The 12,500-nt window shown below is 61.8% G+C and overlaps 1 non-coding gene across 1 annotated transcript; it reads left to right on the plus strand.

Annotated features, from left to right (window-relative positions):
- Positions 1 to 9,210: 9,210 nt before the first annotated feature.
- LOC142790343 (small subunit ribosomal RNA) lies at positions 9,211 to 11,025 on the plus strand. The gene has a single exon (XR_012889454.1). It is a non-coding gene; the product is annotated as a small subunit ribosomal RNA (ribosomal RNA).
- The last annotated feature ends 1,475 nt before the right edge of the window (positions 11,026 to 12,500 follow it).

A 12,500-nucleotide genomic window follows, 5' to 3' on the forward strand; every position in this document is an offset into this window, starting at 1 on the left:
CCCGGCAGACGCGGTTTTTGCGCCGCCCCGGCTGACGCGGTTTTTGCCGCCCCGGCTGACGCGGTTTTTGCCGCCCCGGCTGACGCAGTTCGGACTTAGCACTTTTTGGCTGAGCCTGGCTGGTGGCCCACTCACTCGATCGCCATGTCTGTTAGCCACAGTTTTCCCGGTGGTGCCGCACCCGGGCTCGCCCCGGCTGACGCAGTTTTCGCGCCGCCCCGGCAGACGCGGTTTTCGCGCCGCCCCGGCTGACGCGGTTTTTGCCGCCCCGGCTGACGCAGTTCGGACTTAGCACTTTTTGGGCTGAGCCTGGCTGGCGGCCCACTCACTCGATCGCCATGTCTGTTTGCCACAGTCTTCCCGGTGGTGCCGCACCCGGGCTCGCCCCGGCAGACGCGTTTTTTTTTTCTTTCGCCCCGGCAGACGTGGTTCCCCCCCCCCTTTTCGCTCGCCCCGGCTGACGAGGTTTTCGCGCCGCCCCGGCTGACGCAGTTTTCGCGCCGCCCCGGCTGACGCGGTTTCGTGCCGCCCCGGCTGACGCGGTTTTCGCGCCGCCCCGGCTGACGCGGTTTTTGCGTCGCCCCGGCTGACACGGTTCGGACTTTGCACTTTTCGGCTGTGCCTGGCTGGCGGCCCACTCACTCGATCGCCATGTCTGTTTGCCACAGTTTTCCCGGTGGTGCCGCACCCGGGCTTGCCCCGGCAGACGCGTTTTTTTTTTTTCTTTCGCCCCGGCTGACGCAGTTTTCGCGCCGCCCCGGCTGACGCGGTTTCGTGCCGCCCCGGCAGACGCGGTTTTTTGCGCCGCCCCGGCTGACGCGGTTTTTGCCGCCCCGGCTGACGCAGTTCGGACTTTGCACTTTTTGGCTGAGCCTGGCTGGCGGCCCACTCACTCGATCGCCATGTCTGTTTGCCACAGTTTTCCCGGTGGTGCCGCACCCGGGCTCGCCCCGGCAGACGCGTTTTTTTTTTCTTTCGCCCCGGCTGACGCAGTTTTCGCGCCGCCCCGGCTGACGCGGTTTCGTGCCGCCCCGGCAGACGCAGTTCGGACTTGGCACTTTTCGGCTGTGCCTGGCTGGCGGCCCACTCACTCGATCGCCATGTCTGTTTGCCACAGTTTTCCCGGTGGTGCCGCACCCGGGCTCGCCCCGGCAGACGCGTTTTTTTTTTCTTTCGCCCCGGCTGACGCAGTTTTCGCGCCGCCCCGGCAGACGCGGTTTTCGCGCCGCCCCGGCAGACGCGGTTTTTTGCGCCGCCCCGGCTGACGCGGTTTTTTGCCGCCCCGGCTGACGCAGTTCGGACTTGGCACTTTTTGGCTGAGCCTGGCTGGCGGCCCACTCACTCGATCGCCATGTCTGTTTGCCACAGTTTTCCCGGTGGTGCCGCACCCGGGCTCGCCCCGGCTGACGCAGTTTTCGCGCCGCCCCGGCTGACGCGGTTTCGTGCCGCCCCGGCAGACGCGGTTTTTGCGCCGCCCCGGCTGACGCGGTTTTTGCCGCCCCGGCTGACGCGGTTTTTGCCGCCCCGGCTGACGCAGTTCGGACTTGGCACTTTTTGGCTGAGCCTGGCTGGTGGCCCACTCACTCGATCGCCATGTCTGTTAGCCACAGTTTTCCCGGTGGTGCCGCACCCGGGCTCGCCCCGGCTGACGCAGTTTTCGCGCCGCCCCGGCAGACGCGGTTTTCGCGCCGCCCCGGCTGACGCGGTTTTTGCCGCCCCGGCTGACGCAGTTCGGACTTAGCACTTTTTGGGCTGAGCCTGGCTGGCGGCCCACTCACTCGATCGCCATGTCTGTTTGCCACAGTCTTCCCGGTGGTGCCGCACCCGGGCTCGCCCCGGCAGACGCGTTTTTTTTTTCTTTCGCCCCGGCAGACGTGGTTCCCCCCCCCCCTTTTCGCTCGCCCCGGCTGACGAGGTTTTCGCGCCGCCCCGGCTGACGCAGTTTTCGCGCCGCCCCGGCTGACGCGGTTTCGCGCCGCCCCGGCAGACGCGGTTTTTTGCGCCGCCCCGGCTGACGCGGTTTTTTGCCGCCCCGGCTGACGCAGTTCGGACTTGGCACTTTTTGGCTGAGCCTGGCTGGCGGCCCACTCACTCGATCGCCATGTCTGTTTGCCACAGTTTTCCCGGTGGTGCCGCACCCGGGCTCGCCCCGGCTGACGCAGTTTTCGCGCCGCCCCGGCTGACGCGGTTTCGTGCCGCCCCGGCAGACGCGGTTTTTGCGCCGCCCCGGCTGACGCGGTTTTTGCCGCCCCGGCTGACGCGGTTTTTGCCGCCCCGGCTGACGCAGTTCGGACTTAGCACTTTTTGGCTGAGCCTGGCTGGTGGCCCACTCACTCGATCGCCATGTCTGTTAGCCACAGTTTTCCCGGTGGTGCCGCACCCGGGCTCGCCCCGGCTGACGCAGTTTTCGCGCCGCCCCGGCAGACGCGGTTTTCGCGCCGCCCCGGCTGACGCGGTTTTTGCCGCCCCGGCTGACGCAGTTCGGACTTAGCACTTTTTGGGCTGAGCCTGGCTGGCGGCCCACTCACTCGATCGCCATGTCTGTTTGCCACAGTCTTCCCGGTGGTGCCGCACCCGGGCTCGCCCCGGCAGACGCGTTTTTTTTTTCTTTCGCCCCGGCAGACGTGGTTCCCCCCCCCCCTTTTCGCTCGCCCCGGCTGACGAGGTTTTCGCGCCGCCCCGGCTGACGCAGTTTTCGCGCCGCCCCGGCTGACGCGGTTTCGTGCCGCCCCGGCTGACGCGGTTTTCGCGCCGCCCCGGCTGACGCGGTTTTTGCGTCGCCCCGGCTGACACGGTTCGGACTTTGCACTTTTCGGCTGTGCCTGGCTGGCGGCCCACTCACTCGATCGCCATGTCTGTTTGCCACAGTTTTCCCGGTGGTGCCGCACCCGGGCTTGCCCCGGCAGACGCGTTTTTTTTTTTTTCTTTCGCCCCGGCTGACGCAGTTTTCGCGCCGCCCCGGCTGACGCGGTTTCGTGCCGCCCCGGCAGACGCGGTTTTTTGCGCCGCCCCGGCTGACGCGGTTTTTGCCGCCCCGGCTGACGCAGTTCGGACTTTGCACTTTTTGGCTGAGCCTGGCTGGCGGCCCACTCACTCGATCGCCATGTCTGTTTGCCACAGTTTTCCCGGTGGTGCCGCACCCGGGCTCGCCCCGGCAGACGCGTTTTTTTTTTCTTTCGCCCCGGCTGACGCAGTTTTCGCGCCGCCCCGGCTGACGCGGTTTCGTGCCGCCCCGGCAGACGCAGTTCGGACTTGGCACTTTTCGGCTGTGCCTGGCTGGCGGCCCACTCACTCGATCGCCATGTCTGTTTGCCACAGTTTTCCCGGTGGTGCCGCACCCGGGCTCGCCCCGGCAGACGCGTTTTTTTTTTCTTTCGCCCCGGCTGACGCAGTTTTCGCGCCGCCCCGGCAGACGCGGTTTTCGCGCCGCCCCGGCAGACGCGGTTTTTTGCGCCGCCCCGGCTGACGCGGTTTTTTGCCGCCCCGGCTGACGCAGTTCGGACTTGGCACTTTTTGGCTGAGCCTGGCTGGCGGCCCACTCACTCGATCGCCATGTCTGTTTGCCACAGTTTTCCCGGTGGTGCCGCACCCGGGCTCGCCCCGGCTGACGCAGTTTTCGCGCCGCCCCGGCTGACGCGGTTTCGTGCCGCCCCGGCAGACGCGGTTTTTGCGCCGCCCCGGCTGACGCGGTTTTTGCCGCCCCGGCTGACGCGGTTTTTGCCGCCCCGGCTGACGCAGTTCGGACTTAGCACTTTTCGGCTGAGCCTGGCTGGTGGCCCACTCACTCGATCGCCATGTCTGTTAGCCACAGTTTTCCCGGTGGTGCCGCACCCGGGCTCGCCCCGGCTGACGCAGTTTTCGCGCCGCCCCGGCAGACGCGGTTTTCGCGCCGCCCCGGCTGACGCGGTTTTTGCCGCCCCGGCTGACACGGTTCGGACTTTGCACTTTTCGGCTGTGCCTGGCTGGCGGCCCACTCACTCGATCGCCATGTCTGTTTGCCACAGTTTTCCCGGTGGTGCCGCACCCGGGCTTGCCCCGGCAGACGCGTTTTTTTTTTTTCTTTCGCCCCGGCTGACGCAGTTTTCGCGCCGCCCCGGCTGACGCGGTTTCGTGCCGCCCCGGCAGACGCGGTTTTTTGCGCCGCCCCGGCTGACGCGGTTTTTGCCGCCCCGGCTGACGCAGTTCGGACTTTGCACTTTTTGGCTGAGCCTGGCTGGCGGCCCACTCACTCGATCGCCATGTCTGTTTGCCACAGTTTTCCCGGTGGTGCCGCACCCGGGCTCGCCCCGGCAGACGCGTTTTTTTTTTCCTTCGCCCCGGCAGACGTGGTTCCCCCCCCCCCCCTCCGTCTTTCTTTTTGTTTTTTTTTTCGCCGCGGCTGAAGTGGATTTTTCGGTGCCTCGACGCCCCGGTAGTCGCGGTTTTTCCGTTTCCGCACGGCCCCGGCTGACGCTGCTCGGTCACAGTCGCCTTTTGTGGTGATTGCAGACTTCTTGAGCGCGGGTGTTTTTTTTTTTGTTGTTGTTGTTGTTTTATTACGCATTCGCTCCAGCAGACGCTGTTTAGACTTTTTGTTTCCTCTTTTATCCTGCGACGAGGTGACGAGGTTTATTCGGTGCCCCGCCGCCCCGGCTGAAGTGATTTTTCCTGTCCCGTGCCGCCCCGGCTGACGCGGTTGGGACTTCGCGTTTGTTCGGCCGCCACGGGTTTTGGCGCACTCGCTCGGTTGCTTGTTGTTGCCACTTGTTGCGAACCCAGGTTTCTTGAGCGAGCGCGGGCGTTTTTTCTTCCTTTCTTTCTTTGTTCTATGTGTTAGCGAATCGGCCTTTAATATCACACGAGGACTCACAACCAACAATTTTCAGTTTGAAGTGTAAATAATCTGCAGGTGTTGACGTAACTGACTTGCCCCGTACCCTTGAGTACATCCATGAAGTTCTCGTAGTACTACTAAATCGCATTATTCCAAGTGGAGAAATTCCCATAAATTTGCAAACCTCTACACGAAAATCGGTGCGCGTGATAAAGTTGAAAATTATCGTCCGATATCAAATGTGCCTTCTATAACACAAATTCTAGGAAAAAAAAAAAACACTTGTTCGCCGTTTTCTGCGCCGTGACTGGCAGCACTCCGGCGAAGCGAAACGGGGTCGATTCGAGCACGATATCGGCGTCTTTCGACGTGCTCGCCGGCGACCGTCGCACGAGTACGTCGCACGAGCGCGTCTGCCGGGGCGCCGTTTGCGAAGCCGACGCAAAAGTGGGAACCGCCGCTCGGATGATCGCCGCTTTCGGCAGAGTGAGTGTTGGCACTCCGGGGAAGCGAAACAGCGTGAATGCGCCCACGAAATCGGCGTATTTTGAAGTGACCGCCGGCGACCGTCGCACGAGTACGGTAAACCGCGTCAGCCGGGGCGTAGTTCGGGACGCCGACGAAAAAGTGGGAAGCGCAACTCGGATCTTCGCCGTTTTTGCAGGAGTGAGTGGCGGCCCTCCTGCGAGACCAAGAAGCATCGATTCGTGCACGAATTCGGCGCCTTTCGACGTGATCGCCGGCGACCGTCGCTCGAGTAGGGCAAACCGCGTCTGCCGGGGCGGGCTTCGGGACGCCGATGCGAAAGTGGGAAACGCTGCTCGGATGTTCGCCGTTTTTGGCCGAGTGAGTGCTGGCACTCGGGCGAAGCCAAACGGGGCCGATTACGGCACGATATCGGCGTCTTTCGACGTGCCCGCCGGCGACCGTCGCACGAGTACGGTAAACCGCGTCAGCCCGGGCGGAGTTCGGGACGCCGATGCGAAAGTGGAGAACGCCGCTCGGATCTTCGCCGTTTTTGGAGGAGTGAGTGGCGGCACTCCGGAGAAGCCAAGGAGCGCCAATTAGCGCACGATATCGGCGTCTTTCGACGCGCTCGCCGGCGACCGTCGCACGAGTAGGGCAAACCGCGTCTGCCGGGGCGGGGTTTACGACGCCGACGCAAAAGTGGGAACCGCCGCTCGGATGTTGGCCGTTTTTGGCAGAGTGAGTGCTGGCACTCCGGCGACGCGAAAGAGCGCGAATGCGCCCACGAAAGTGGCGTATTTGGACGTGCTTGACGGCGACCGCTGCAGGAGTACGAAAAACCACGTCAGCCGGGGCGAGCGACCCACGGCGGTCTGGGTGCTTATCGCTGCTATTATAGGGGCACCCCGGCAGACGCAGAAAAAAAAAAATTTTTTTTCGACCTTCTTTTTTGCTGGTCGAGCTCGGGTAACCCAGGTCGCAATGGGAGCCGCGCACGAAAGCGGCGTCGCGAGACGCGTTCGCGGTCGCTAGTCGCACGAGCTCGGCAACCGCGTCAGCCGGCGCGGAGTTCGGGATGCCGACGGCTAAGTGGGTACCGCTGCTCGGATGTTCGCCGTTTTTGGCCGAGTGAGTGCTGGCACTCCGGTGAAGCCAAGGAGCGCCAATTCGTGCACGATATCGGCGTCTTTCGACGTGCCCGCCGGCCACCGCCGCACGAGTACGGCAAACCGCGTCTGCCGGGGCGGGGTTTGCGACGCGTACGCAATAGTGGGAACCGTCGCTCGGATGTTCGTCGTCTTTGGCCGAGCGAGTGCTGGCACTCCGGCGAAGCGAAACGGGGCCGATTCGGGCACGATATCGGCGTATTTCGACGTGCTCGCCGGCGACCGTCGCACGAGTACGGCAAAGCGCGTCTGCCGGGGCGAGGTTTGCGACGCCGACGAAAAAGTGGGAAGCGCCGCTCGGATCTTCGCCGTTTTTGCAGGAGTGAGTGGCGGCCCTCCTGCGAGACCAAGAAGCATCGACTCGCGCACGATATCGGTGTCTTTCGACGTGCCCGCCGGCCACCGCCGCACGAGTACGGCAAACCGCGTATGCCGGGGCGGGGTTGGCGACGCCGACGCAAAAGTGGGAACCGCCACTAGGATGTTCGCCGTTTTTGGCAGAGTGAGTGCTGGCACTCCGGCGAAGCGAAAGAGCGCGAATGCGCCCACGAAAGTGGCGTGTTTGGACGTGCTTGACGACGACCACCGCAGGAAAACGAAAAACCACGTCAGCCGGGGCGAGCGACCCATGGCGGTCTGGGTGCTTATCGCTGCTATTATAGGGGCACCCCGGCAGACGCAAAAAAAAAAAAAATTTTTTTTTCGACATTCTTTTTTGCTCGTCGACCTCGGGTGACCCAGGTCGCAGTGGGAGCCGCGCACGAAAGCGGCGTCGCGAGACGGCTTCGCGGTCGCTAGTCGCACGAGCTCGGCAACCGCGTCTGCCGGGGCGGAGTTCGGGACGCCGACGGCTAAGTGGGAACCGCCGCTCGGATGTTCGCCGTTTGTGGCCGAGTGAGTGCTGGCACTCCGGCGAAGCCAAACGGGGCCGATTCCGGCACGATATCGGCGTCTTTCTACGTGCTCGCCGGCGACCGTCGCACGAGTACGGCAAAGTGCGTCTGCCGGGGCGGGGTTTGCGACGCGTACGCAATAGTGAGAACCGTCGCTCGGATGTTCGTCGTCTTTCGCCGAGCCAGTGCTGGCACTCCGGCGAAGCCGAACGGAGCCGATTCGGGCACGATATCGGCGTCTTTCCACGTGCTCGCCGGCGACCGTCGCACGAGTACGGTAAACCGCGTCAGCCGGGGCGGAGTTCGGGACGCCGATGCGAAAGTGGGAAGCGCCGCTCGGATCTTCGCCGTTTTTGGAGGAGTCAGTGGCGGCACTCCTGTGAAGCCAAGGTGCGCCAATTCGCGCACGATATCGGCGTCTTTCGACGTGCCCGCCGGCCACCGTCGCACGAGTACGGCAAACCTCGTCTGCCGGGGCGGGGTTTGCGACGCCGACGCAAAAGTGGGAACCGCCGCTCGGATGTTCGCCGTTTTTGGCAGAGTGAGTGCTGGCACTCCGGCGAAGCGAAAGAGCGTGAATGCGCCCACGAAAGTAGCGTATTTGGACGTGCTTGACGGCGACCGCCGCAGGAGTACGAAAAACCACGTCAGCCGGGGCGAGCGACCCACGGCGGTCTGGGTGCTTATCGCTGCTATTATAGGGGCACCCCGGCAGACGCAGAAAGAAAAAAAAAATGGGGACATGGCGTGCGTCACCGTGCGGCTTCGCAGCGTTGCCGAAGTCGCCGAGCCCTTCGACTGAGCCGAACGGCGGACAGGGAACGTTGGTCGGCCGTTCTAACCTGTCGGTGCCACGCCGAGACGTCGTTAAGGAAAACCGCGTCGTGGGCCTCTACGACGCCGTCGATTCGTTGTACGTTTGGTGTCCAGCGTGTCGGCGGCGAGTAGCGGACACGTCGTTCACGACTTCGGTCTTTCGCAGTCGACGCGAACTTGCGGAGAGTCGTGGTGCCTCACGTTTTCGGCAGAAACCGCGGCGGAATTTTCCCGTGCGTGCGCGCACGACCTCGGTGCTGTGCCGTCAGCGTAGTGTTGCACAAACTCGTGGCCTACCCAAGGTGCGGTACGTTTGCGGCCGTATCCTCGGTGGCAATTTCGTGAGTAGGGTCGCAAATTCTACGACCTCGGCGGGTTTGAGAGCGACGTAGACTTGTGGCACGCTCAACGTGCCACACGTTTCGGGGCACACCCGCGGTGAAATTTTCTCGAGTACGCTCGTATTAGTGCCCAAGGAGGTCTGGGTACTTATCGCTGCTATTATGTGGGGGTTCTCGTGAGCGGCGTACGCGAAAGCGACCGGGTGTCTGATATGCGGCGGGCTTCGGCCTCGTCAAGCGTGTCCTCGGGTCTGCTCCAGGGGAATCCACGGCAGTCGTCTGCAGCCTCATCCGCTTGATGCGTTAGGGGCTGGTTGTCGGACGGTGCCGTTTTACCACGATATCGAGGTGTGTTCCGTGTCGTCCTCGGGCGATTCAGATGCGAAAGCGCCGAAGACGCGGGCGTGACCCGTCGTCTGGCGGCTTTGCGGTCTCGGCTCCGTTGCTAGTTCCGGCCGGTCCACCGACAGTGCAGCGGGCTTGGGCAACCCGCACGGCGCGACCGAGTCGATGCAACGAAAAAGAGCGAGCATGAACGTGCTTCTTGCCGCACGGCTCCCACTCGTCTTTCGGGAAGGTTGTGCCGTAGCGAGCTCGAACGCCGTCATCTCGGAGTGCAAAATAAGCGTGTTGGGGCGCCTGAAGGTGGCCTCCGCCGCACACAGACTGCGTCCGGCCCGCCGAAGGCGAGGACGGACGCGCAGTCGAACGATTACCTGGTTGATCCTGCCAGTAATCATATGCTTGTCTCAAAGATTAAGCCATGCATGTCTAAGTACATGCCGAAATAAGGCGAAACCGCGAATGGCTCATTAAATCAGTTATGGTTCCTTAGATCGTTTCTTCCTACTTGGATAACTGTGGCAATTCTAGAGCTAATACATGCAGTGAGCCTGGAGCCCTTTGGGTAACGGGTGCTTTTATTAGACCAAGATCGATCGGGTTTCGGCCCGTATTGTGTGGTGACTCTGGATAACTTTGTGCTGATCGCATGGCCACGAGCCGGCGACGTTTCTTTCAAGTGTCTGCCTTATCAACTTTCGATGGTAGGTTACTTGCTTACCATGGTTGTTACGGGTAACGGAGAATCAGGGTTCGATTCCGGAGAGGGAGCCTGAGAAACGGCTACCACATCCAAGGAAGGCAGCAGGCGCGCAAATTACCCACTCCCGGCACGGGGAGGTAGTGACGAAAAATAACAATACGGGACTCTTTTGAGGCCCCGTAATTGAAATGAGTACACTCTAAATCCTTTAACGAGGATCAATTGGAGGGCAAGTCTGGTGCCAGCAGCCGCGGTAATTCCAGCTCCAATAGCGTATACTAAAGCTGCTGCGGTTAAAAAGCTCGTAGTTGGATCTCAGTTCCAGACGAGTAGTGCATCTACCCGATGCGACGGCTCGGACTGAACATCATGCCGGTTCTTTCTTGGTGCACTTCATTGTGTGCCTCGAGATGGCCGGTGCTTTTACTTTGAAAAAATTAGAGTGCTCAACGCAGGCGAGTCGCCTGAATAAACTTGCATGGAATAATAGAACAAGACCTCGTTTCTGTTCTGTTGGTTTTTGGAATACGAGGTAATGATTAAGAGGGACGGACGGGGGCATTCGTATTGCGGCGCTAGAGGTGAAATTCTTGGACCGTCGCAAGACGAACTACTGCGAAAGCATTTGCCAAGAATGTTTTCATTGATCAAGAACGAAAGTCAGAGGTTCGAAGGCGATCAGATACCGCCCTAGTTCTGACCATAAACGATGCCAACCAGCGATCCGCCTGAGTTACTCAAATGACTCGGCGGGCAGCTTCCGGGAAACCAAAGTATTTGGGTTCCGGGGGAAGTATGGTTGCAAAGCTGAAACTTCAAGGAATTGACGGAAGGGCACCACCAGGAGTGGAGCCTGCGGCTTAATTTGACTCAACACGGGAAAACTTACCCGGCCCGGACACTGGGAGGATTGACAGATTGAGAGCTCTTTCTTGATTCGGTGGATGGTGGTGCATGGCTGTTCTTAGTTGGTGGAGCGATTTGTCTGGTTAATTCCGATAACGAACGAGACTCTAGCCTATTAAATAGGTGCGGGGTTCCCAGCACCTTACAACCTTCTTAGAGGGACAAGCGGCTCCTAGCCGCACGAAACAGAGCAATAACAGGTCTGTGATGCCCTTAGATGTCCGGGGCCGCACGCGCGCTACACTGAAGGAAGCAGCGTGTCTTTATCCCTGTCTGAAAAGACTGGGTAACCCGTGGAACTTCTTTCGTGATTGGGATAGGGGCTTGCAATTGTTCCCCTTGAACGAGGAATTCCCAGTAAGCGCGAGTCATAAGCTCGCGTTGATTACGTCCCTGCCCTTTGTACACACCGCCCGTCGCTACTACCGATTGAATGATTTAGTGAGGTCTTCGGACCGATGTCCGGCGCGGCCTTTCGGTTGCGCCGGTCTGTTGGAAAGATGACCAAACTTGATCATTTAGAGGAAGTAAAAGTCGTAACAAGGTTTCCGTAGGTGAACCTGCGGAAGGATCATTAACGGATTGTGAAGGGTGAGCGCCTCGGCTGCGTCTGCGCCCGACACTTTCTGCCGCTGACCCCGTTTGGACGCGGGGTCGGCTTTTCCCCACGGGGCTGCCTGAATGTGGAGCGGCACCCCGTGACAAATTGTTGCGCCCAGCGGACGCCAACACCGCGACCTTGGACGGTCGGCCAGGTGGCGGACGCGGGTACAAACGGCGCAACGCACTCATAGGTCGGCTTTCGACCCGCCACTGCACCGTGGCTCGAAGCGCTCGAAATGCGCGACCCGACCGCTGCGGGACCGCCTAGTACTGTAAACAGGAGCGGCGGAGCGCGAACGGCGAGTCGTGGTTACGTCGGTAGAAGGCGAGGCTGCGCGTTCCCGAAACGCCAGCCGAGTGCCCTCCCGACCGTTCGAGCGTGCAAGAACGAGACCCGACAATCGCGCGGCGACTGCCAAGTACGAGAGGAACGGCACAAGCGTCGGCGGTCGGTCAAGGAACTGGCGATGTGACGGGTCCGCTGTGCACCAGTGCATACCGTCCCGCCGTCCGCGGCAAGCGCCTCCGCGTCCTCGGGTGACGGAGGCTGCCGGTCGGTTCTTGCAGGCGAGGGATCTCGCTGGCACCGGTTCGCGTTGACGCGCGGCCGGTCATGGCACGGCGATGCGACGGCCGAGGTGCGCAGTACTCGATGGAGGAACCGCACGCTCCGATGACCGTCCCGCCCTCCGCGGCGTATGCGTACCGACCGTAATGGTTGCAGCAGCGCCGGCCGGCTTTTGAATTCGCCACACGAAACACGGTGCGAGATCGCGGTTAGGGGAGCGTCGACGTTGCCAGGCGTTTTGCTTGCTGCCGAGGGAAAGGCGGCACGGCCACGTCGCGCTCGTCGCGATTAGCGGGTCTGCGCGCTTTGGGAAGGTGCCGCAACGACTTGCCGAAAGAGGAAGCACGGAAGAACGAGGGACTTGGACGTCCCGACAATTGAACGCACTTGCGGCCAGGCCCTTGCTGGCTTCGTTCTTCCGCCTCGAGTAGGCTCGTACGCGGCTCCGGCGCCGAAAGTGGTCCTTGGCACCGACTTCGGTGGACGTGGGAAGTGCCGCGCAAGTACGGCGCGCCTGGCTCCACCTGTTGGCTAAAGTAAGCAGCCGGATCGGCATTTTGGTGTGCGGTGGCAAACCGTGGATGCGAAAAAAGCTTGTGCGATTTCGTGGAACAAAAAGCGGGGGTCCCCCTTTTTATGCGGAGGAGACCGACCCGCCCGCCGTGGTGAACCGCGACGCCACGGTAAAAACGGGAGAGGCTTGTTGATGGGACCGTGCATCCCGCGCTCCACGGAGGCCGGGAGGCGGCCGCCCGAGGAAATGTGTAGCCGTCGAGGCCCGCATCTGCGTGCACTCTTATCCAAATGGGTGTACCGCAGGCATTTTCTGGTTAGGCGGGCCAATGAGAGCGAGCACACAACGATACCTACGGGTCCGGCTT

The sequence above is a fragment of the Rhipicephalus microplus genome, unplaced genomic scaffold (assembly GCF_043290135.1).
Source record: "Rhipicephalus microplus isolate Deutch F79 unplaced genomic scaffold, USDA_Rmic scaffold_99, whole genome shotgun sequence".
NCBI classification, from domain to species: Eukaryota; Metazoa; Arthropoda; class Arachnida; order Ixodida; family Ixodidae; genus Rhipicephalus; species Rhipicephalus microplus.